This window comes from Protopterus annectens, chromosome 13.part0 (assembly GCF_019279795.1).
Source record: "Protopterus annectens isolate FY-2018-M chromosome 13.part0, PAN1.0, whole genome shotgun sequence".
Lineage (NCBI taxonomy): Eukaryota > Metazoa > Chordata > Ceratodontiformes > Protopteridae > Protopterus > Protopterus annectens.
The window spans coordinates 1,164,098,675-1,164,121,115 of NC_056747.1; the positions used below are offsets into that span (position 1 = coordinate 1,164,098,675).

Below are 22,441 nucleotides of genomic sequence, written 5' to 3' on the forward strand. Positions count from 1 at the left end.
CGGAAGTTGTGCCACACCCTCAAACTCCATATGTTAAAGAACCAAATGTTTTAAAGCATGCTGCATAATCGTGAATCCAGCCTCAGGGAATTTTCCATACAGACTGTAACCATGCCCAGGGATTAAAAAACAAACATTCTGAAGGTAAAAATGTTGTGCCCAGAAAAAGGGAGGAGATAAACATATATTACTATTATTCAATGGGCAAAAAACTAAAAAGGTGGAAGTAAGCTCCAGACAACTTATGACTCATGTAATCTCTGCTAATGCTACAACACAGTAGCTTTCACAACACACTACATACAAAGCTGTAAAATGACTACACACACCGAGATCACATACACAAACTGCCAACAGTAACTAACATTACAGTAGCAACACAATGATGTACAGTAAGAAAAATGTGTCCATTGTATTAAAGATGACAAAACTGAAAAGTTAGAGAATCACAGTCCTTTTAACAATATCTAAGCAGAACAAAAAAAAAAACACAAGAGCAGTTAAATGCCTGGCGACAAACATGATCAGCAGATGCCTACATCTACTAGGTCTGACTGAAATGCTCAATTTATTTTCATAAAAATACACACACACACAGACTTATTTACAATTTTTCTCACACACATATACATGCTCGTACATACTACAATAAAACTATAAATCAACACATCAATCATGTCCTTAAGCAACATGTTTTTTTGTTCCAATAAAAATGAAACAAATTAAAAACAAACACTTTTGCAAAAGGGCAAGTCACCATCATCCCTCACAACGCCTTATTTATCTAGTCTCAAACAAAAGCTGCCCCATCTCAAAGATCAATCATTCAGAAAAATTAAAAAAAAAAAAGCTACTTCTCTTTCCTAGGGCCCTTCAATCTCAATCACAAGAATTTACATAAAGTACTCACTTTGAACCTAAATCAATGTATCATGCAATCCTAAATACATCACTATAATTTGGTATCAAGCAATTTATGAAGGTGCAGAGCTAAAAAAAAGTTTGTGGAAACAAAAAACAAGAGATGTAATCTCTACCAAGTAAATGTAAACCCACCTACAGGACTGCTTCTTCTCAGATCCTTACATATTACTTGTTACATCAGTTGATGCAAAACATCTACAACTGCATACTCTCACCTACAGCCACTGCACTGATGTTCCACCATTCAAGACAAGCACCACAAGACGGTCAAGTCAGTAAACTAAGAGTGGGTAAAAGCATTACCACTCTAACCATCAACATGAGGGCAGTAGGCACATTCTTCAAAAAGAAAGATCTAACCCCAGAAGTAATGCAGGAGTAAGAAAGGAATAACTTGCTTATTTAATATTTCATTGCACTGTTTCTAAAGTAGTTAACTGGTCTGATCAGTAGACCTTTTTCAGGCATGACCCAGGCCACAGCAGACAGGTTTAATCTCATTGTCTTACATTTACAAGTTTAAATCATTACTTCTGTAAATGTAAATGGCAGCAGGGAACTGACTGATGCAATAGTGGTCTGCAATCAATACAAATTAACTGCTCAAAAAGAATACCAGTTTTACACACACCAGCCCTTTCCCAAGAAATATGGAAAAAAAAGTTAACCTTAGAGACGCAGCATAATACCACATTGTTCATGTCTGCATATCAGAAAAATGTGCACTAAAATCAAGCTATTAAAAAATGTATACACACATCTACAAGCACTAAGCATGAAATTATTACTGCATTCACTCTAACTTGCCCTGTCACCATAACTGTTTCAGTACCACAAAGGAATGAAAGACAGCACAACAAGGCATCATCCAATCACAATTTTTTTTTCTCTTACACTCCCCTAACTGCAGTTTTCAATGCAACATCTTTAACAAAATTATTTACTTCAGGCATCGAAAATGTAACCACTTTTTTCACACCAATCAAATACAAAATATGTATGTTGACATTTGTTTGAAATTAGTCAGAAAGGTCATTGATTTCCTTACACAACTTTGGGCACTACCTATGGAACAATTACGTCAGCTGTACTACGCTTTAACCATTTCTAAGAAAGAGTCTCTGAATTAATGGTCCTCCAGACACCATTCCTGGCCCTCATTTCTCAAGGTGGCTAATCTTAATGATAAAACAGGTATCACAAAAAGAGTCTTTGTTCAATAGCATGCTCAAAACTAAATACTCAAAGTATGACTGTTCACATTGTAAATTGAGAATAACACAAACAATACCTCAACTCTTCACAGCTACTCATTGTTGTCAGTCGGTGGATTATAAAACATACAGTACATAGCACTCCTTAACCTAAACACTATACAAACAACAAATTGGTCAAAAGATTCTCAAAACCTTTTTCAGTTTCAGAATGCCATTCAAAAGGAAAATATAGAGCAGCGAGTGTGTCAGCTAGTTAATGAACACATCTTTGGAGTTTCTGTAGAGAAGACTGTAATTTGCAAATACAGTGGTCAGTCAGAAGATTCTCAAAACCTTTTTTCAGTTGCAGAATGACATTCAAGAGAAAAATACAGAACAGTGAGTGCACTAGCTAGTTAATGAACACATTTCTTTGAATTTTTGCAGAGAACACTAATCTATGTACACAGTAGCCAAAGAACATATGTGACAACCAAGAATTACACATCAAGGCAGAACAGTGTACAATATCATGACCATCCAAATAGTAAAACATTAACCTTTCTGTTGTACATTGTAAATTCTCTTCCATTCTGATATGGAAACACTTGTTGCACTTGTGAAACTAGACGGGTTAATGTACAGCTACGGTAAACCAATAGTATCTCTCCGTAAATACCAGACAATGACCTTTCGCTGGTATATTTGCCCAAGAAAAGTAAGTCACAGTATATATGCAGACAAGAAGTCTTCAATGTGCTTTTGTATTGCACCAGAATGCAAAAGTCTCTAACATGCTTGCTTTATTTCTTTATCTCATATGTGCTCTGAGTCTGACTATACTTCACCACTGTCATATCCAACCCAGAAGTATATCACAATTAAAACAAAAACAGTAAAGCTTGAAGCCAAACACAACTAAATCTAACAAATAATTTAGATACGCAGTGCTTTAGCATTAAAAGACTTCCAAAAATGCAAAAAGGTTATTATTACAAATTTAGTCTTCTTATTAGAGAACTGATTTGGCTTTACACAACTTTGTTCCACATAACTTGGGTATGTCAAACACTCCATGCAGCAGAGATTAATAGCCTGGTACCAGTCTAATGACAAGTATAGGAATCAGAGATGTCATACTTTATAATGTTTAATATTTTGCTTTTAATCCTATTCACAGTGATTACCCAGTAAAAGATCGTCATGCACTCAACAGCAATCTGCCTTACACTTGGGGGCTACAGCAGCACAAATCTACTTAGCATTACAGAATACCCTACTCTGTTCTCACTTAAGACTACTAAACATCAGAACCTTTAATCATTCTGTACCACCACTGAATACTTAAAGACTGGTCACCCACAGTACTCAGTCAATAATACGGCATTCCCCACCATACGTCTACCCTTCAAACATATTCAAAACCTTATGGTTATTATGTCAGGGAGCTCCACACACCAATCCCCTCAAAAAATCAAAATTTGGCTCGAGTGTCATTGCTAGTTAGTCTGGTAACCAGTCAACATATGTGCATTTCTCTGCAAAATATGTATTTGTACACATACATGTATTTGTATATAAATCATATAAGAGAATAGTCTACAAGAGTGAAAGCTCTTTTTCATTTAATTTTCAGCCTGCCAGCTGCTTTCCTTGCAAAATCATGTTACAGAAGGGTCTGGGAAATTGCCCTTTCTCCACTTTTGTGCAATTCCGCAGTTGGTATATATAATTAGCAGGGAATTGGGCGCTCAGTTTTTTTTAATTCGATCATTTTAGATTTGCTGTAATTCACACTCTTTTTTTTCATTTACTATTTGAAATGTGATAACTGATGCGCATATACATATATGCACACACATGAATTTACACAGTCAAGTAAGAAATAAATAGCCCAAGAATGTCAAAAAGTTCCAATTATTTAAAGACACACATATACATACATATACATCCCCATCCAACACACACATGCTTATACATACAAACATTACACACACCCATATATATCTATCTATATATATATATATATATATATATATATATATATATATACACACACATGCATACATACATACACATGTAAACTACACACACTGTAGATATTTATATGCACACATTATCAGGAATGTAGCCAGAAAATTACATTTTGTACTCAAACCAAATGCTGTTGCCCCCACCACCCACCTAGAATTTTAAAAATGTACTTAGCCCTCAAAATGCCAACCCCAATACATATAGAAAGTAACACGTTATTTTCAACTGTTACGTAGGTCTATAAAACAACAGTTTTTAAAGTTGTATTCTTTTCACACAAGCATTTTCTGTACACCAATGTATTAATTTGCACAGTTCTAAACATTTTGTGCTTTTTGAGTGTTGATGTTTCAAAGAGATGTTCAGAAAATGATGTACTCATTTGACTATATTGAGTATGCCTAATTGCACACGACAGATATTTACATGCGCACACACATCTGTAAATAAATACGCATATAAATATCAATAGCGTATATTTGCGCATTACATACATATATAATTATTACATATATAGATATATAATTATTACATATATATATATATATATATATATATATATATATATATATATATATACACACACACACACACACAATACAAACCAGAACATTATTTGCTAGGGAACAACAGTGCATTCCACGCTGTATAACGAAAACTGCAGATGACTGTGTGAATTAAACCCACTTTTACAAAAGGTAAAAGGTAAGAACTCGCCCAATGTTCATAAAACTATCACGAGTCATGTCAGGTTAGTGTCACAACGTCGCAGTCTTCAAACAGGGCTAAGTTCTTCCACACTAAAGGGAACTAGCTGAGTCCAAAAAGCAAACGATTCCAGATGGACCGAATGTCAAGCCCCCGTGTCTATACCTTCCTACAGGTAAATCTATTAGCGTGCCCCCCACCAGTCACTCCACAATCAGGTAATCACTCATAAACCACAGGCATTGAGAAACAGTCCATCTCTTACAAGTCCCGCAATATAACTGTCATGAACTAACCCCCAATCTGTGCGCCAGGGACATACAGTTTGTCAGACCATTAAATTATCAGCAAGAACTGACAACAAAAATCTTCTCCCCAAGGCAAGAAAAAAACTCCTCAACGCCCACATCCCAGTCCGTGACAGTTAGAAGCCTTAACATCCATGCAATCAGTGACAGACAGACCCCCACCAGTTAAATGACAGCCTTGCTCTCATCTTCAAGGAGCATACGTCTCCACCCGAAAAAACGGAGTGTCTCCACCCAGTCTGGAACACCGCCCCTTACCCTGTTGCCACTATAATACGCTCACCTGTCCCCAGAGCTCAGTAATGGGGCTTGTTGGATCACAGACAAGTGTCGAGGACAGTACTCCAACTCACTGCCGTTTGCGATTCCTTTCCTCCATCTTTACTGCCGCCGCTCTCCACCAACAACAACATTTGCTGACGTCACAGTGGTCACGTGACGGAACCAAGGGCTAAAAATAACTCCACACAACAGACATACACATACACTCTCTCACACACTAACATACAGATACCCGTTCTGGAGCCATTTATTCTCCCAATTTTAGGACTTTCGAAGAACAGCGCCCCCTTCCGTCCGAACAGTTGACACCCACCCCAAGAAACAGCAGCAGCAACGGCTGGTTCCTTCACTTAGCAAGCTCACAGTTACTCAATATCCTATGAAAATGGACAGCATCTTCATGTGCCCAGGGACTGGCAGGCTATTAAATTAAAAGCGCAGCTTCGTCCGCGGAGACATCTCCTATCTTCAGAGGATAGCTGTTAAAAGCTAAATCGTTCTCTCACGCCCACGGTGCAGCAGCAGCTGCCTGCATCTACAGGGACAAGCTGCTAAAAGTGGGCAGCGTCTTCTTGGCACACTGTCCATGTGTGTTTAAAGATATTGCATTCCTGAGCCACGCAGCTGATCTATGAGGAAGCAGCTCGTTGTATTTATTAATTATAGCCGTGTTTTTACAGTTATTTACAATATAGATAAATATTTAGCAACAATATTTTACAACATAAATAGTTGTAAATAGCTTCGCCATAACTTTTAATTTATGTGTGCAAACAAAAATTTCACCTCTTTAAGATAGTTTTATAAACATGCAATTGAAATAAACTTGCACGATTCATTAGTCTAACACTGTATTGTATGTACACTGAAACATTTTACTTTTTCTGTGTACTATTTCTGAACTTCTTGTTTTGTATGTAAATATGTACTCCTATAACTTAAAAAGAAATAAAATATTATATTTGAAACAAAAATAATTTATAGCCGTGTTAGTTAAAACCATTGACCAAGTCATATGTGAAGGTAATACAGTAAAAAGTATAAAATGCAAATAATATTAAAACATAGCATAAGTAAGAAAAAATATGTAAAGACAAGTAGGTCTTAGCAAACATCATAAAGTTGCTCAGGAACTTATAAAGAAGAAGCAGCAATAAAAATGCAGCATGTTGAATAATTTGTTAAAGTATGCATAATGAGGAAAAAGTGTAAGGTAGAGCACCAGCTTGCAATTTGTATTTTTAGCTGTTCAAGGAGCACTGCCTTTGCATGCCCACATAGTGTTGTGCCAACAGAGAACATCTGCTAAATTAATGGGTACAATCTTGCGATACAGAACCACAACTATTTGAACGTTCTGTGCCAGTCCCATTCCTGAGCCATTGATTTATTTCTGACTAGGTAAATAACGTAGGATAGCAGTTGTGGCATGCGCATAACGTTATATGTGTAGTCAGGAATGACTGATACGTTGACATTTGGAGGAACTGGCAGCACTCGTTTTAGTAATGAATGTTAAACATTCCTGTATGCAGTTGCATTATGCCAATGTGCACATACTGGAAGCCAGAGGAAAAAAAAAACTTTTGCCATTATCCATTTTGTGGAATCTCTAAACGAGTGCACGTTAACATTTTTTTTTTACCCAAAGCATTGCATGTTGTATTTTAAAATTGTATATTATAGTGTCTGTTTCTAATTTTACGTCCACATAAATAATGTCCTTTCCGGACAGTGACTGAAAACGGTACATTTGGGATTAGTCCGTTAACCCGATTAACAAATTTAAGAAGAAAATACATGCATACATACATACATACATGGACACTTAAATAAATAAATACATAAATCAATTATTTAATTAATCAAACTTCTTAATTGTGTCTTTATTATACCTAGAACTGATTTTAGCCCCTGATCAGTTTTCGCTGTTAATGTAGACTATTACTGTTTCGTCATATTGCTCAGTCTGGTGTTCTTTATATTTTGTTTTTATCACTAGCATCTGGATCATACCTCTCAACCTCTTAGCGCAAGAAATCTGGACAAAGCCAAAAATGGGGGGGGGGGTGAAGGCCCAAAAATAGAGACAGATTGCAAATATTGCTCCTATAAAGTTATAATATTGCTAGAGTGACATATTTTACATTATTACATATTTTATGATGGATATGAAGTCTAAAATTCAAATATCTATCATTATTTAATATTATTTAGTGACTGCGCTCCTCAATGATTTGCCAGAAAACCACACATTTTATGAGAAACAGTCCAAAAATAAGAGGCAAATATCTGGACATTCTGTGAAAATTTGGACATTTGAGAGGTATGATCTGGGTCATGACTCGAAAGGGCCAAAGTTTTATTTCACCTACATTTATAAATAAAAAAACAATTACACTTATCCAAATACTGGTTTCAGTCATGACCTCAGTGCAGAAGTTTAGTTACAACTTACCAGAAAATAAAGTTGCAAATACAAGCAACATAATTACTGAAGCAAATTCTGGGTATAGTGTATTTATATTTTATGCAATACATTGTTCCTTTGCCTATTCCAAACTTTGTTTGCCCATATAATTCTAGGGTTGCCACCTTTTCAAATGCCCAAAGTGGGACATTTGTGGTACAAACATCAGATTTTGCAGGCCAAAACATACCCATGGCCAGTACAAAGACAGAACTTCACTTTTTTGCCTAAATAAAAGCTTATTCTTGTAGCATGTTAATGGTTATTCTGTTTCTTATAACACTTAGGTGTTTCAGATACAGAATAACTGTTTTATGCAACTATTACATAAAATATAGGAAATAATTTTGTCTTAAAAATCTCAGGACATTTGTCATTTTTACAACTTTTTTGCAGGACACAACTCCCCAAAGAGGGACTGTCCCTCGCAAAGTGGGACAGGCGGTAACCCTATATAATTCAGGAGTTAAAGGTTAAACTGTACAAGACATAAAACACTATATGTAGAATATCTCTAGCTCAGACAGTTCTTCATGTTTGTTTGTGTCTTTCGGCTTTTCCCAGTTAGGGGTCGCCACAGCGGAACTCCGGTCCTCTAATGATTGGCAGTATATTTTTACGTGCTGGCTTGCCGGGTCTAACGCACAACCTTCAACGAAGGAACGCCCATTCACGCATATCGACACACAGAAGACGCTCTAACTGAGAGTCGAACGGGCAAGGTCTAACTGTGAGGCGACAACGCTACTGCGGCACCACCACCGCAGCCAGACATTTGCTGTGCTAGACCATCATCTTGTCCAGGATTAGTTTTTCTACCTTGCATGTGCTGAGTAAAAAAACATATGCTTTATTTTCCCTGTGACCCTAAACCAGATAAAATGGGTTTTGGAGAATGGACTTATGAATGCATGACAGGATAAGAAATGAGCAGTTGTGGTAAAAGAGATGAAAAGTGAGTAACAGAATATTTGCCAGGTAGAAGAAAATGTAATAAAGACAATGTTTTAGGAAACACCTGGACTGTGTTCACAGGACCAGTTTATGAATAAATGATTAGGCAGATCCTTCCTGAAAAGATATTTACCCACTGTTTGATATAAAGATGGAGGAAGGTTGTTCCACAGTTTGAACACCACTGCTAAAATGATAAGTCAACAAAGCAATCTTATGCAGGTATAGAGGCTGGCAAGAAGCAGGTCTGTTGAACTGTGTTTATGAGAAGGACAATGTATTGCCATATTGCCATAAGGTGTCTGATTATATGACATTTATTGTAAAGGAACAGACATTAATGTACTAGTCTTTACTGCATCCATCCACCCATCCATAACTCCTTTTCCCATTTAGCACATGGGGTCCGGGTGTCACTTCAACAGTGACAATAATCTACAGCCAAGGTTTGCCCTGCCAGGAGTCTACCCCAGCTGTAGTTGTCCTTTCATATCAGTCACTCATGCGTGCACTCGCACCTGTGGTAATTTAGAGTGTCAGCTCCACCTAATTCATGTTTTTGAAATGTGGGAAGAAACCAGAGCACCCAGGGGAACCCCACGTGAACACAGGGAGGACATGTAGACTCAGCACATTAGTGCATCATGCCAGTGAATTAATTTCTAATCACTGAATCACTGCAGAGATCTGAGGGAGGCACAATGATGAATTCTGAAGGCATGTATGTCTTTAAGTAAACGTAGCTATCCTGTGATAGTATTACTCAAGTGATAAAGGCCGAGAAGAGTGAAGATTTAAGAAGTGCAGGAGATAGATAAATGATTTAACAATTCTAGTATGATCACTCAAACATTTTTTTTGTTTGTAAAGCAGACTGACATATTAATTCCTGTCTGACAGTGACTAATTTAACACATAAGTAAAATTTCAGTTGCTGATTTAAGATGATACCCAAATGTTTACTAGACAGTAAAAAAAAAAAAAAAAAAAAAAAAAAAAAACAATTATCCGTGGAGAGTATTTTAAACTGGAACTTTTTTGTGCACATTGACATTTAGGTGTGATTGCTGCTTTTGTTTTGCTGTGTTCAGTACAAGCTCAGACTTTCCTGTTCAGAAATTACCTGATGATTCTTATGGAACATCAGAAATCATTGAAGCAGAATAGAATATTGCAGAGTAATCGATGTACTGGATACTTTTCCTTGTACCACAGTGGAGACTCATATCATTCATAGAAAAACAAGTAAACAACGAAGACCCCCCCCGGGAATCAATCAGTCGTGAGGGACTTGGGAACCCAGGTTGATAGCAAATTGACATTTGACCACCATATTGCATTTGTTGTATGGAAAACTTTCTACATGGCCCACCTCATTAGTAAGGGTATCTCATCCAGGGACAAGGTTGTTATAACATCCCTGTATTTTTCCCTTATAAGACCAATTATTGAATACAATGCCCCTTTCGGCATGTACCTCACAAAGCACATGCAGCAGCTGGAGAGACCGCAGAGATTCCTTACCTGGAGAATCTAGGGCCTCAGACATCTACCCTGCACAGATAGGCTAAAAGCCCTGTCCCTCTACTCAGTCTCATGCAGACTCCTCAGAGGTGACCTCTGTCTGGCATACAAAGCAATCACAGACCCCGCCCTGATGGGAATGACACATATCTGAAAGAGAAGCTCCACTCAAGTAACTCGCACGCAAGATCTCAGACTGGTCTGTGACATCAATAGGAGTTGTTGGCAGGACACATTTGTGTCTCAGAGACTCCCCCTTTTTTGGAATAGACTCCTTCTGCACGTAAAGCAGAGTACCTTATTAAACCTTTTTAAGCGCAACCTGGATAACTGGATGGGGAACAGAAAATATACATGAAAAGAGACATGGAAGACCTCTCCAACCTTCTAGCTCAGGCAGGTATGACCCTAGCCCTGAGTAGCATCCTGCCATCGCCCAGAAAGATACCGCAGTACAAGGACAAAATGACTGACTTCAACAATTGGCTAAGCTTCTGGTGTCATTCTAAGGCTATCCAGTATCTGTCTGCCTGGGACGACATGGTTGACAGACCACGATGCTTTGCCAAAGATGGCCTGCACCTGTCGCATCTGGGCTTCCGGATACTGGATAAGGGTCTTGCCGCCCCTATAATGCCTTTTTAGGCAAGGTTCAAATGACAAATTCACCACTGTAACAGGATCAGGCAAGCAAAAACTGAGGGTAATGCTACTCAATGCTAGAAGTCTAAATGTCAAAATGCACTCACTTGAGGCACTCCTTAAAATGGAGAACATCAATATCTGTGCAGTGACTGAGACCTGGTTCAAGGTTCTAGAGAGCACCCCATGCATTACCAGGCTATAACTCATACCATACTTTTGGCCATCTAACCTGGACCAGAACACCAAAGGCAGAGGTGTGTCCATATTTATTAAGGATATCCACACCTCCAGGCTAGTTGCGCAGCATAATGCATCCGAGGTTATCCAAGTGCAACTAACTTTGGGCTAAACTGCAATCCAAATTGTAGCTTGCGACAGATCCCCCACCATGCCCCAGGATTCCCACTCTTCTTTTCTTGATATACTGGAAAATATTAGGGTTCAACCAAACACCCTAATAATGGGCAATTTCAACTACCCCACCATCTCATGTACCAACTCCTTCGCTCAACGCTTTCTGGAATTCATAAATTCCAATGCCCTGGATCAACTTATCCACACCCCCACCAGGGGCAACAATATCCTAGACCTAGTTATTACCAACATGAGTGACCGGTGTTCCACACCTGAAGTCAACTCCTCGTTGGTCAGATCCGACCATAAACTAATCACCCTAGATATCCGCATCCTGGCCCCACCCACCATTAAGGAAACCATGGTAAAATATTTCTCCAAAGTCAACTTTATGCTTCTTAAGACAGAAGTGGCAAACATCATGACACCTATGCAGATGGACAACACAGTTACGACTGCTGAATCCTACACAAATGCACTCTATAAGCACTTACATGAGTGCATGGATCATGCTATCCCAAACAGAACCAAGACGCTGTCCTCCAAAAAAAAAAGGAATCCAATCTGGTCGTCCCCTGTCATAAACAAACTCTACAACAGAAGGAAGAAACTGTTGCAAAAGAGAGTAAAATACCATGAGTGGATGAGCTCCCTGGTCAGCCTCAGTAAGAAGCTGAGATCCCTTATAAGATCCTCCAAAGCTAGCTATGAAAACAAAATCACCACTGATTCTAAGGGCAACCACAAAGCATTCTATAGCTATGTCAAGAATCTCAATGGCAACACCCAGATCTGCTCTGCGTTACAGCACAATGGCATGAAAATTACAGAACCAGCTGATATTGCCAACATCCTGGCAGACAGGTTCAGTGCTAACTTTACCCCCCTCTCACCCCTTAAACGGCCCATATCTATACAGGAAGAATGCAGAGTCCCTGTAATCACATCTATGCAGGTAAAAGCTGCACTCTCTAAAACCAAAAACACAGCATCCATGGGACCGGACAACATCCCAGGCTGCGTTTTACATGAACTTCAGAATGAACTGGCTCCCCACCTAAGCACCATGTTCAATCATAGTCTCATGTCAGGCTTTGTGCTCACTGAATGGCAGACAGCAACAGTTATCCCACTCCACAAAGGGGGAGCCACCACTGATCCTGGGAACTATCGCCCTATTAGCCTGACGAGCCTGGTCTGCAAGGCCATGGAACGTATCATCATGGAACTCATAAACAAAGACATTGGCAACCTCCAAACTCTGAACCCCAGCCATTTCAGGTTTGTGAAAGGCAGATCATGCCTCCTGAACCTGATTGACTTCTTTGAGACAGTCACCAAAGCCGTAGATGAGGGTAAGGTAGTTCATGCAGCCTATCTTGACCTCGCCAAGGCTTTTGACACCATCCCCCATTCTGGAATTATAGCTAAACTCAGTCAACTAGGTATAAATCCCTACATCACAAGATGGGTTGCCAACTGGCTCACTGACAGAACCCACACTGTAAAAATTGCAGACTCCAAATCTGACTTCAAACCAGTGACAAGTGGAGTACCACAGGGTTCAGTCCTGGGACCTCTCCTGTTTGGTATCTACTTTTCTGAAGTACAGGCTAACATAGAAGGCCTCTAGCTAACATAGAAGCCATAGTCGAGTCCCCAAATGATGTGGACATCCTACAGAAGGGCCTCACTGAGACAGATGTCTGGTGTCAGAGGCATGGCCTCAAGCTCAATGCCAAAAAGTGCATTGTCATCCCCTTTGGTAAAAACTCTGTACCCATGAACTACCACATAAACGGCAGTCTACTTAATGCCGAATGTGTGATAAGAGACCTTGGGACCCAGGTGGACAGTAGTCTTGCCTTTGATAATCACATCGCCACTGTAGTCAGGAAATCCTTCTATGTGGCACACCTCATCACAAAAGGGTTCTCATCCAGGAAAAAAGAGGTAATTGTTCCCCTCTACTCGACACTCATTAGACCCATTATAGAGTACAATGCCCCTTTTGGAATGTACCTCACAAGACATCTGCAGTACCTGGAAAAGCCACAGAAGTACCTCACAAAGAGGATTACTGACCTCAATCAGATGCCCTACATTGACCGTCTCAAAAAATTCCAGCTTTACCCTGTAGCATATCGCATACTCCGAGGAGATCTCTGCCTAACATATAAAGCTATGTTAAACCCAGAGCTGTTTAACATATATGCTCTAGGGACCTAAATCTTGTCACCACAATAAACAGGACATTCTGGAAGGATAGAGTCCTGTCTCAGAGACTTCCTATACTCTCGAACAAGCTACCCATCTATGTCAAGCAAAGTTCCTCATTAGCACTCTTCAAGAAAAATCTTGGTGTTGGGAGGGTGGCCTAATGGTTAAGGTTTTTGCCTTACAAACACAAGGTGCAGGGTTTGAGTCTCACAAGGGATACTTGGCTAAGCTTAAAATGGCTCACAAGAGCAGTTAGCTTAGTACGAACCTATGAACATATGTGAGTGAATGGGAAATAGGAAATACACCCCGGGGATCACTTCTGTGGCTCTGCTCAACAGGGATACAGGAAATTAACTTTCTTGGGTGGCATAAGCCAGGGAACCTTGTTGGCTAGGCTTACTTAGGCCCATGGGCTGATAGCCTAGTACCTACCTATGAACCTATGAAGCCCTGGGATTCCACCTATGTCCCTGCTGGACAGTGGCATAGGGTGCTGACTTGTTGGAACATGGGCTGAATTCTTGGCTAGGCTTGTAAGGGCCTCAGGCCAATAGCCTAGTAACTTCCTATAATCCTATGATGACAGGGAGGGAAAGGTAGTAGCACTACCCATTTAACTATTTGGGCCTTATTTTGCAGATAGCTATTAATTCATCTTATTGTGAACTATCCTAATCTAGAACTGACAGATACTGAAGGAATATAGTATAACTTATTGTGTGAAATGCTTTTGACAAGTAGAGAAATACTGCTCTAGTTATCTGATTTCCTTTCCTTTTTATTACTTTATATTTTATTAATCCACTAACCCTAAAGGGCAAGAGTTATTTTCAGATGGGACACAGAGAGAAAAGCATAACCTAAAATGCACATAAGCCTGAAATAAACAAAAATATGGATAACAAGAAAATGAAAGAAAAGAATTTTATAAAGCATTCAATAACAATTTCAGAAAGAAAAACATCTTGACTAACATTTCATTAACTATGAGTTTGGGGGAGTACAACTACAGTGAAATAGCTGCTGTTCAGAAAATTATATCAGTAATAAAGTCCATATACCACATGCTTCTACATATAATAAGTATTGCATTAGTTACAATATGGGCATTGTGTAATAGAGCCACAACAGAAGAGAGTTATACCAAAGTCTTGCCATAATAAAGATGATATAAGGAGGGGTTTGCAGGCTGCTTTAAGTACAGATGAAGAAGGTATGAACTTTATGTTAATGGGCAAAGAATTCTGGGTCTATATCAGAAGCTCGAATGTTCAAAAGAGCAAATGCTCTTTGATCGAGCTTTAAAGATCGAACTTCTAAACAGCGAAGACACGGGACAGCGATTTTTTTTCTAGGGAAAAAAATCGCAGACTCAACAAAAAAAAAGAACAAAAAAAAAACAAACAAAAATGTAAACACAATAAAAAGTGGGGGGCTGCATCCCCCACACCCCCCGATGTGGGGAGCTGTGCACCCCACATGCCCTGATGTGGGGGGCTGTGCCCCCCACACCCCCTACTTAAATATACCAACTCTGAGATTGCACCGCAGTGGAGGAAATGGCAAACTTCCGAAGATGGCCCAGCAATTTTTCCCCTGGGAAAAAAAATCGCTGTTCTGTGTCTTCGCTGTTTAGTGCCTTCGATCTTTAAAGCTTGATCAAAGAGTATTCACTCTTTTGACCATTCGAGCTTCTGATATAGACCCGAGAATTCCAAGCTGATGAGAAGTAAATGCTATGTGTTCTGTTATCTACTTTTGTGGAAGTTTTATATTTATTTGGTAACACTGGTTTATTGATATGGGTTGTTTACTTGGATATATTGTCATTTAGCTTGAAGGGTGTCCAGCCTGGGGTCTGTGGTACATGACAAAAGTGGAGGTTGGTTGGCCAGCTGCAAATTTGGCAGCTAAACTGTAGGTAGCCTAACTTTGTGGTAAATTTGGTTTGCAGATGTAGTTATTTATTTAATTTCTTTATTATTTGATTGTTAACCAGGTATGTAGACTGCTGCAAGACCATTTTTGCACACAACCCCAGGCCATCAGGCAGTAAAAAGAGAAATGCAGAGAAGAATGTTGCAAACATAAATATAAAGATGAACATAAACATACAGCATTAACTATAACTAAAAACAGAAACAGTCAATCACAGGGTAAATAGTATAAACACATTATAAAGTGTTTGAGGTTAGCCATGCTGATTATTGCATACAATAATACAGGGAGTGACATGTTTTTGTTTGATTTATGCATAACTTAGTTCTCAACTTCTTAGTTCAAGAATCAGGGACAAAGTCTAAAATAATGGGGATAGGAAGGCCCAAAATGAAGGACAAATTTTACATATTTAAAGATAGAACAGCTAATAGAATTTAATAAAACAGGTTTTACATCAACATCATCCCTCCTTTTTTTTCCAATTTCTACTTTGGGTCAGGGTGTCATGTCAACTGTTACCAGCTCTCTCTCGATTCAATGCTACTCTCCCACCTTTTTTGACAGTTATGCCTGACTGTTGCATGTCTTTTCTCACACATCTCTTTGCTGGATACCTTTTTCCTCTTGCCTTCTTTCTGTCTGCCCAAAATCTTCTTCATCAGATGTCACCATGTGCCCAAACCACCATAATCTGTTTTTTTTACCTTCTCCACAGTTGGAACTACTTGGAAATATAAGAGCAAGATTAAAAAAATAATAATATTGGAAGTATCCGAACCTTAAATTAATAAACCTAATACAAAATCAAATGCAGTCACATCACAGCACTAATCATACAGCACTTTAGCTAAATAATAATGCAGGGAAATTTGATATTTATTCCTATAATGTCTGTATTTATTGAATGAGTTACATCTCATAGATAATCATATTCTTTCCAAACAACATATTTGCATGCCATATACTCCCCCACTTTTTCATAAAGGGAACATTATTGCTTCATTGCTTGATTTACTTTAATGGTGCAACGAGCACTATATTTGACAACAATACACATGTAGGACCAGATGACATAGGTTCATGCCACAAGACTGCAGTGCCTGGGTTAATATCACTTAAGTGATTCATCTGTGTTCCTCATGCTGAATACTTATGGGAATTGTTTAAATGCCTATGGGATTATTGGTAAGAAACAAGTTGAGACTGTTGCTAGTACCATTTTCAGTTCTACTGTTGTTAGTGCAGAAATCCCAATATTTGGCATTCGTTGACTGGATCATATTTGTCTTTCTGTTGCCAGGCTGTACTGAAGTGTACCAATGGCAAAATTAGTCCTAGCATAAGGTTGGTATATTGTGTGTGCAAGAGACTAGATGGAAGGGGAGCAAGGCTAGGTGTATCGGAGGTGGGTTCAAATTGTTTTATCATGGTGTGGATGGGAGGAGAAATGGCGTAGGCATTATCCTGAAGGAACAGTATGCTAAGAGTGTTTTGGAGGTGAAAAGAGTGTTGGATAGAGTGGTGTTTATGAATCTGGAAATTGCTGGTGTAATGATGAATGTTGTTAGTGCATATGCTCCACAAGTTGGGTGTGCGATGGATGAGAAAGAAAAATTTTGGAGTGAGTTGGATGAAATGGTGATGACTGTACCCAAGGGTGAGAGACTGGTGATTGGAGCAGATTTCAATGTGCATGTTGGTGAAGGGAACAGAGGGGATGAGGAAGTGATGTGTAGGTATGGTGCGAAGCAAAGGAATGCAGAAGGTCAGATGGTAGTGGATTTTGCGAAAAGGATGGACATGGCTGTGTTGAATACATATTTTAACAAGAGGGAGGAGCATAGAGTGACATACAAGAGTGGAGGAAGATGCACACAGGTGAATTACATATTATGTAGAAGGGCCAGTCTGAAGGAGATTGGAGACTGTAAAGTGGTGGCAGGGGAAAGTGTAGTGAGACAGCATAGGATGGTGGTTTGTAGGATGACATTGGTGATCAAGAAGAGGAGGATGAATGTGAGGGCAGCACCAAGGATCAAATGGTGAAAATTGAAAAATGGTAATTGTGAGGTGATGTTCAGGGAAGAGTTAAGACAGGCACTAGGTGGCAGTGAAGAGTTACCGAATAGCTGGGTAACTATAGCAGAGCTAGTAAGAGAGATGGCTAGAAAGGGGCTTGGTATGACATCTGGAAAGAGGAAGGAGGACAAGGAGACCTGGTGGTGGAATGAAGAAGTACAGGAGCGTATACAGGGAATGAGGTTGGCAAAGAAGAAGTGGGATTGTCAGAGAGATGAAGAAAGTAGACAAGAGTATAAGGAGATGAGGTTCATGGCAAAGACAGAGGTGGCGAAGGCTAAGGATAAGGCATATGACGAGTTGTATAAAAGGTTGGACACTAAGGAGGGGGGAGAAAAAGACCTGTACCGATTGGCTAGACAGAGGGACAGAGCTAGTAAAGATGTGCAGCAGGTAAGGGTGATAAAGGATAATGAGGGAAATGTACTCACAAGCGAGGAGAATGTGTTGAGCAGATGGAAAGAGTGCTTTGAGGGGCTGATGAATGAAGAGAATGATAGGGAGAGAAGGTTGGATGATGTGTGGATAGTGAATCATGAAGTGCAGTGGATTAGCAAGGAGGAAGTAAGGATAGCTATGAAGAGGATGAAGAACGGAAAGGCTGTTGGTCCAGATGACATACCTGTGAAAGCATGGAGGTGTTTAGGTGAAATGGCAGTGGAGTTTTTAATTAGATTGTTTAATGAAATCTTGGAAAGTGAGAGGATGCCTGAGGAATGGAGAAAAAGTGTTTTGGTACTGATTTTTAAGAATAAGGGTGATGTGCAGAGCTGTAGTAACTACAGAGGGATTAAATTGATCAGTCACAGCATGATGTTTGGGAAAGCATAGTGGAAACTAGGTTAAGAAGGGAGGTGATGATTGGTGATCAGCAGTATGGTTTCATGCCAGGAAAGAGCACTACAGATGCAATGTTTGCTTTGAGAGTGTTGATAGAGAGGTACAGAGAATGTCAGAAGGAGTTGCATTGTGTCTTTGTGGATTTAGAGAAAGCATATGACAGGGTGCCTAGAGAGGAGTTATGGTATTGTATGAGGAAGTCGGGAGTGTCAGAGAAGTATGTAAGAGTGGTACAGGATATGTACGAGGGTAGTGTGCCAGTGGTGAGGTCTGCGGTGGGAGTGACGGATGCGTTTAAGGTGGAGGTGGGATTACATCAAGGTTCAGCTCTGAGCCCTTTCTTATTTGTAATGGTGATGGACAGGTTGACAGACGAGATCAGACAGCAGTCCCCATGGACTATGATGTTTTCAGATGATATTGTGATCTGTAGTGAGAGTAGGGAACAGGTGGAGGAGACCCTGAAAAGGTGGAGATATGCTCTAGGGAGAAGAGGAATGAAGGTCAACAGGACTAAGACAGAATATATGTGTGTGAATGAGAGGGAGGATAGAGGAATGGTGAGGATGCAGGGAGTAGAGGTGGCGAAGGTGGATGAGTTTCAGTACTTGGGATCAACAATTCAGAGTAATGGTGAGTGTGGAAGAGGGGTGAAGAAGAGAGTACAGGCAGGATGGAGTGGGTGGAGAAGAGTGTCAGGAGTGATTTGTGACAGACGAGTACCAGTAAGAGTGAAAGGGAAGGTCTACAAGAGGGTAGTGAGACCAGCTATGTTATATGGGTTGGAGACAATGGCATTAACAAAAAGGCAGGAGTCAGAGCTTGACGTAGCAGAGTTGAAGATGTTAAAAGTTGCACTGGTTGTGATGAGGATGGACAGGATTAGGAATAAGTATATTAGAGGGTCAGCCCAGGCTGGAAGGTTTGGAGACAAAGCCAGAGAGGCAAGATTACATTGGTTTGGACATGTGTTGAGGAGGGATGCAGAGTATATTGGGAAAAAGATGCTAAGGATGAAGCTGCCAGGTAACAGGAAAAGAGGAAGGCCTAAGATAAGGTTTATGGATGTGGTGAGAGAGGACATGCAGGCGGCTGGTGTGACAGAGCAAGATGCAGAGGACAGGAAGAAATGGAAACAGTTGATCTGCTGTGGTGACCCCTGACTGGAGCAGCCGAAAGAAGAAGATTGATCATGGAACCAAAATATGGTTTGAATGATTTTGATTCAATTCATTTACAACTACTGCATAATTGTTAGTAGACTTGTTTCTGTGCTATGCCTTAGATAAAAGCCATGTTGAGATATAGCGGTATTATCATAGTCTATCAGAAAGTAAAGGATTTGAGAATGCATACACTTGTAACTGATTTTGCATAACACTGATAAAAGTGCAATGGGTTGGAAGGTAGTATAGACATTGGATGTGTCTCATTTGTATACTGGAACAACAGTGGCAGTTTTACACAGGTGGCGATAAGCATTCTCAAAGGCAATGATTAAGAAAAGTAGAGGCAGGAAGTGTTATTGATTCCACTGAAAGTTTCAGCTGCTCAGAAGGAAGTGAAGCAAGAGAAAAGCATGCTAAATTTAGTTTTATGTATAGCCGCTGATCAGCCACAGGGTATTCTAAAGAGACAGAAAATTGAAGTCCCAATATCTGTCCAAGGAAGACTGCCCAAAACACTAAGAAGAGAAGGGGATGCAGCATTTACAAAGTAAGGCCGACATTAATTTGGAGTCTGGGAATTGTGCCATTTCATGAAGTCCATTCATGTGACTGCAAATTGGTCATGGGTAATTATAAAATCCAATGATTCATCAAAGTCACTGTTTTCCTGAGATTCAGGGAATTTGGACTTGACTGTTCTTAAATAGAGGCACAGGGGGATCTCCTCCTCCTACTTGGTGACTGTGGGGGACAAATAGCTGAGGAAAAAAGTGGTTCTGCGAGTCCTTTTGTACACTTCTCCATTCAGTATCAAGATTCGTAGAGTTGGTTTTGCAACACTAACCTTTATCCTTGCAATTGTGTAAAATGATTTATGGGTTCTGGATTAGGCAATTTTATCTTGAGTGGTTTACATAGTTTGTTGGCACTATGCTACATTTATTTTTGGAATTTTGCTGTAAATGGTTTGTTGCTTATGAAAATATGACTCCCTTCTGGCAGTTAGTAAAAGTGTACCTTATTGTGAGGTTCTGTAAAATATGAAAAGTTTTCAGGAATCTTTCTGTTTGTTTCTTTGCATTTTAAGTTTTCAGGAATCTTGCCTTTCTTAAGCTTCTTTTTCAGTCACTCAGAGACATTAGCACTTTATTTATTTGTAATTTGTGGCAGAGATTCAGTTTTATTTATTTATTTATATATGTTGAATCTAATGGGAGTCATGATTTTTGGTACAAAGGAAAAAAATATTGATAAGGCACATCATAGATTTAATAAGATCAAGATTGCAAACAAGAGACCAGTCTACCTGTTTTAAGTGTAATTACAAAGTTTATATGCATCCATGTTTTTTTTTTTAGTATTTCTAGAATAATACTTAATGATGCCTTCTAACAGTATGCATGAGACCAAAAATGCCTGGGCTACAGTATAGTTATTGATAGTATCAACTATTACTTCTGCATGTTGAATACTATCATGAGGTAATGCAATTTCCCAATCCAAGATGCCTTCTTTTTCTAGAAGCTTTGTCTGCTCAAGTTGTTAAATAATGACCCAGGATATTCCACACAATTGTACCCAAAGATGACTATAATTTCAAATAGGATATATGGTTATGAACTCTGAAGTCCTTTTTACCAACAGCTAATTTATGTGAAATGGGTTAACCTTCCCTAAGATGACGTGAGGTGAAGGCGAGGAAGAGTCTGTGTATAGGTTATGGATGTTTGCCCCTGCACACAAATTACTATCTTTGCCTGCTCTTTTGTGCAACCTGTCTTGCCCCAGAATGGAATATCCTGGTGGAATAATTCAAGCGACCTTGACATGAGGACATAACTATGCCTTGCTAATTGCTAATGCATCAAGATGATAATAGTCTAATTAACTGTAAATAAAATTGGTTTTGTTACAAATGCTACTTGTGTTACTATGAACAGCTTTCTCTCCTTTGCAATTTATCATATCATACTACACCCAGGGAACTAGATAAGACATAAATGACCATAACAGGACTAGGACAAGGATGGATGTTCACTGCTATAAACAATTTGTTTTATTTAATGGCCTTCAAGACATGTTTTCTAAACATGAAAACATCTTGGCCCAGTAACTTTTCTGTATCTGAGGGCTTTAGGTATTTCACTTTATGATAGGTACAGACATTAGAACATCTGGTTTTCAAAAATAAATATGCTATGCATAAGTACAACCTTTATTACTTGTCAAAGTACTGGATTTGTTTGGTATGCATAAGTATAAAGTATGTTATAATAATCAAAATAGGTAGTATTTTAAAGCAGTATAGAGTGTTCAGAACAGCAGTGAAGTAGTTAACCAAATGATAAATGGTCTTGCCTCCTAATTAGTTGGCACATTTGAACACAAAACATGTTGTACAGAGTGCGAGGGAGAGAGAGGAAGAGGAGTGACAGTCCAGAATATAAGACAAGCTGTCACACAGAGGGATGGTGGTTGGGGTCACAGGTGGATGGGTGAGGAAGAATATGACCATGCCTTTACACCCTGATGCAGATAACTGAGTTATTCCTAGTGCATAACCGAATTCTGGTGTATAATTATATATTTTTTATGTCCAGAACTCACATTTCAGTTTAATTTGCATTTGTTGAAGCAGATTAAAAGTGCTGTCCTGTGCACTTTGGTGTTGACATGCAATCCATTCGCAATAAATAGATAAGTTCTGAAGCTTACTTTGATGTTTAGGAATCACTTTTTATAAACATTTCTAAGTCACAATGACCTTATGTTTCTCTGAAGAATTATGTA

At 39.2% G+C, this 22,441-nt stretch overlaps 1 protein-coding gene across 2 annotated transcripts in view; it reads right to left on the minus strand.

The window, feature by feature from the left end:
- The window catches only part of HDAC5 (histone deacetylase 5), a 2,571,411-nt gene extending 2,565,766 nt beyond the window's left edge, over positions 1-5,645 (minus strand). For both annotated transcript variants that reach the window (XM_044055165.1, XM_044055164.1), the window contains exon 1: positions 5,454-5,645. The gene's annotated coding sequence lies outside the window, so the exon portion shown is untranslated. The remainder of the gene's footprint in view (positions 1-5,453) is intronic.
- Between the last annotated feature and the right edge of the window lie 16,796 nt (positions 5,646-22,441).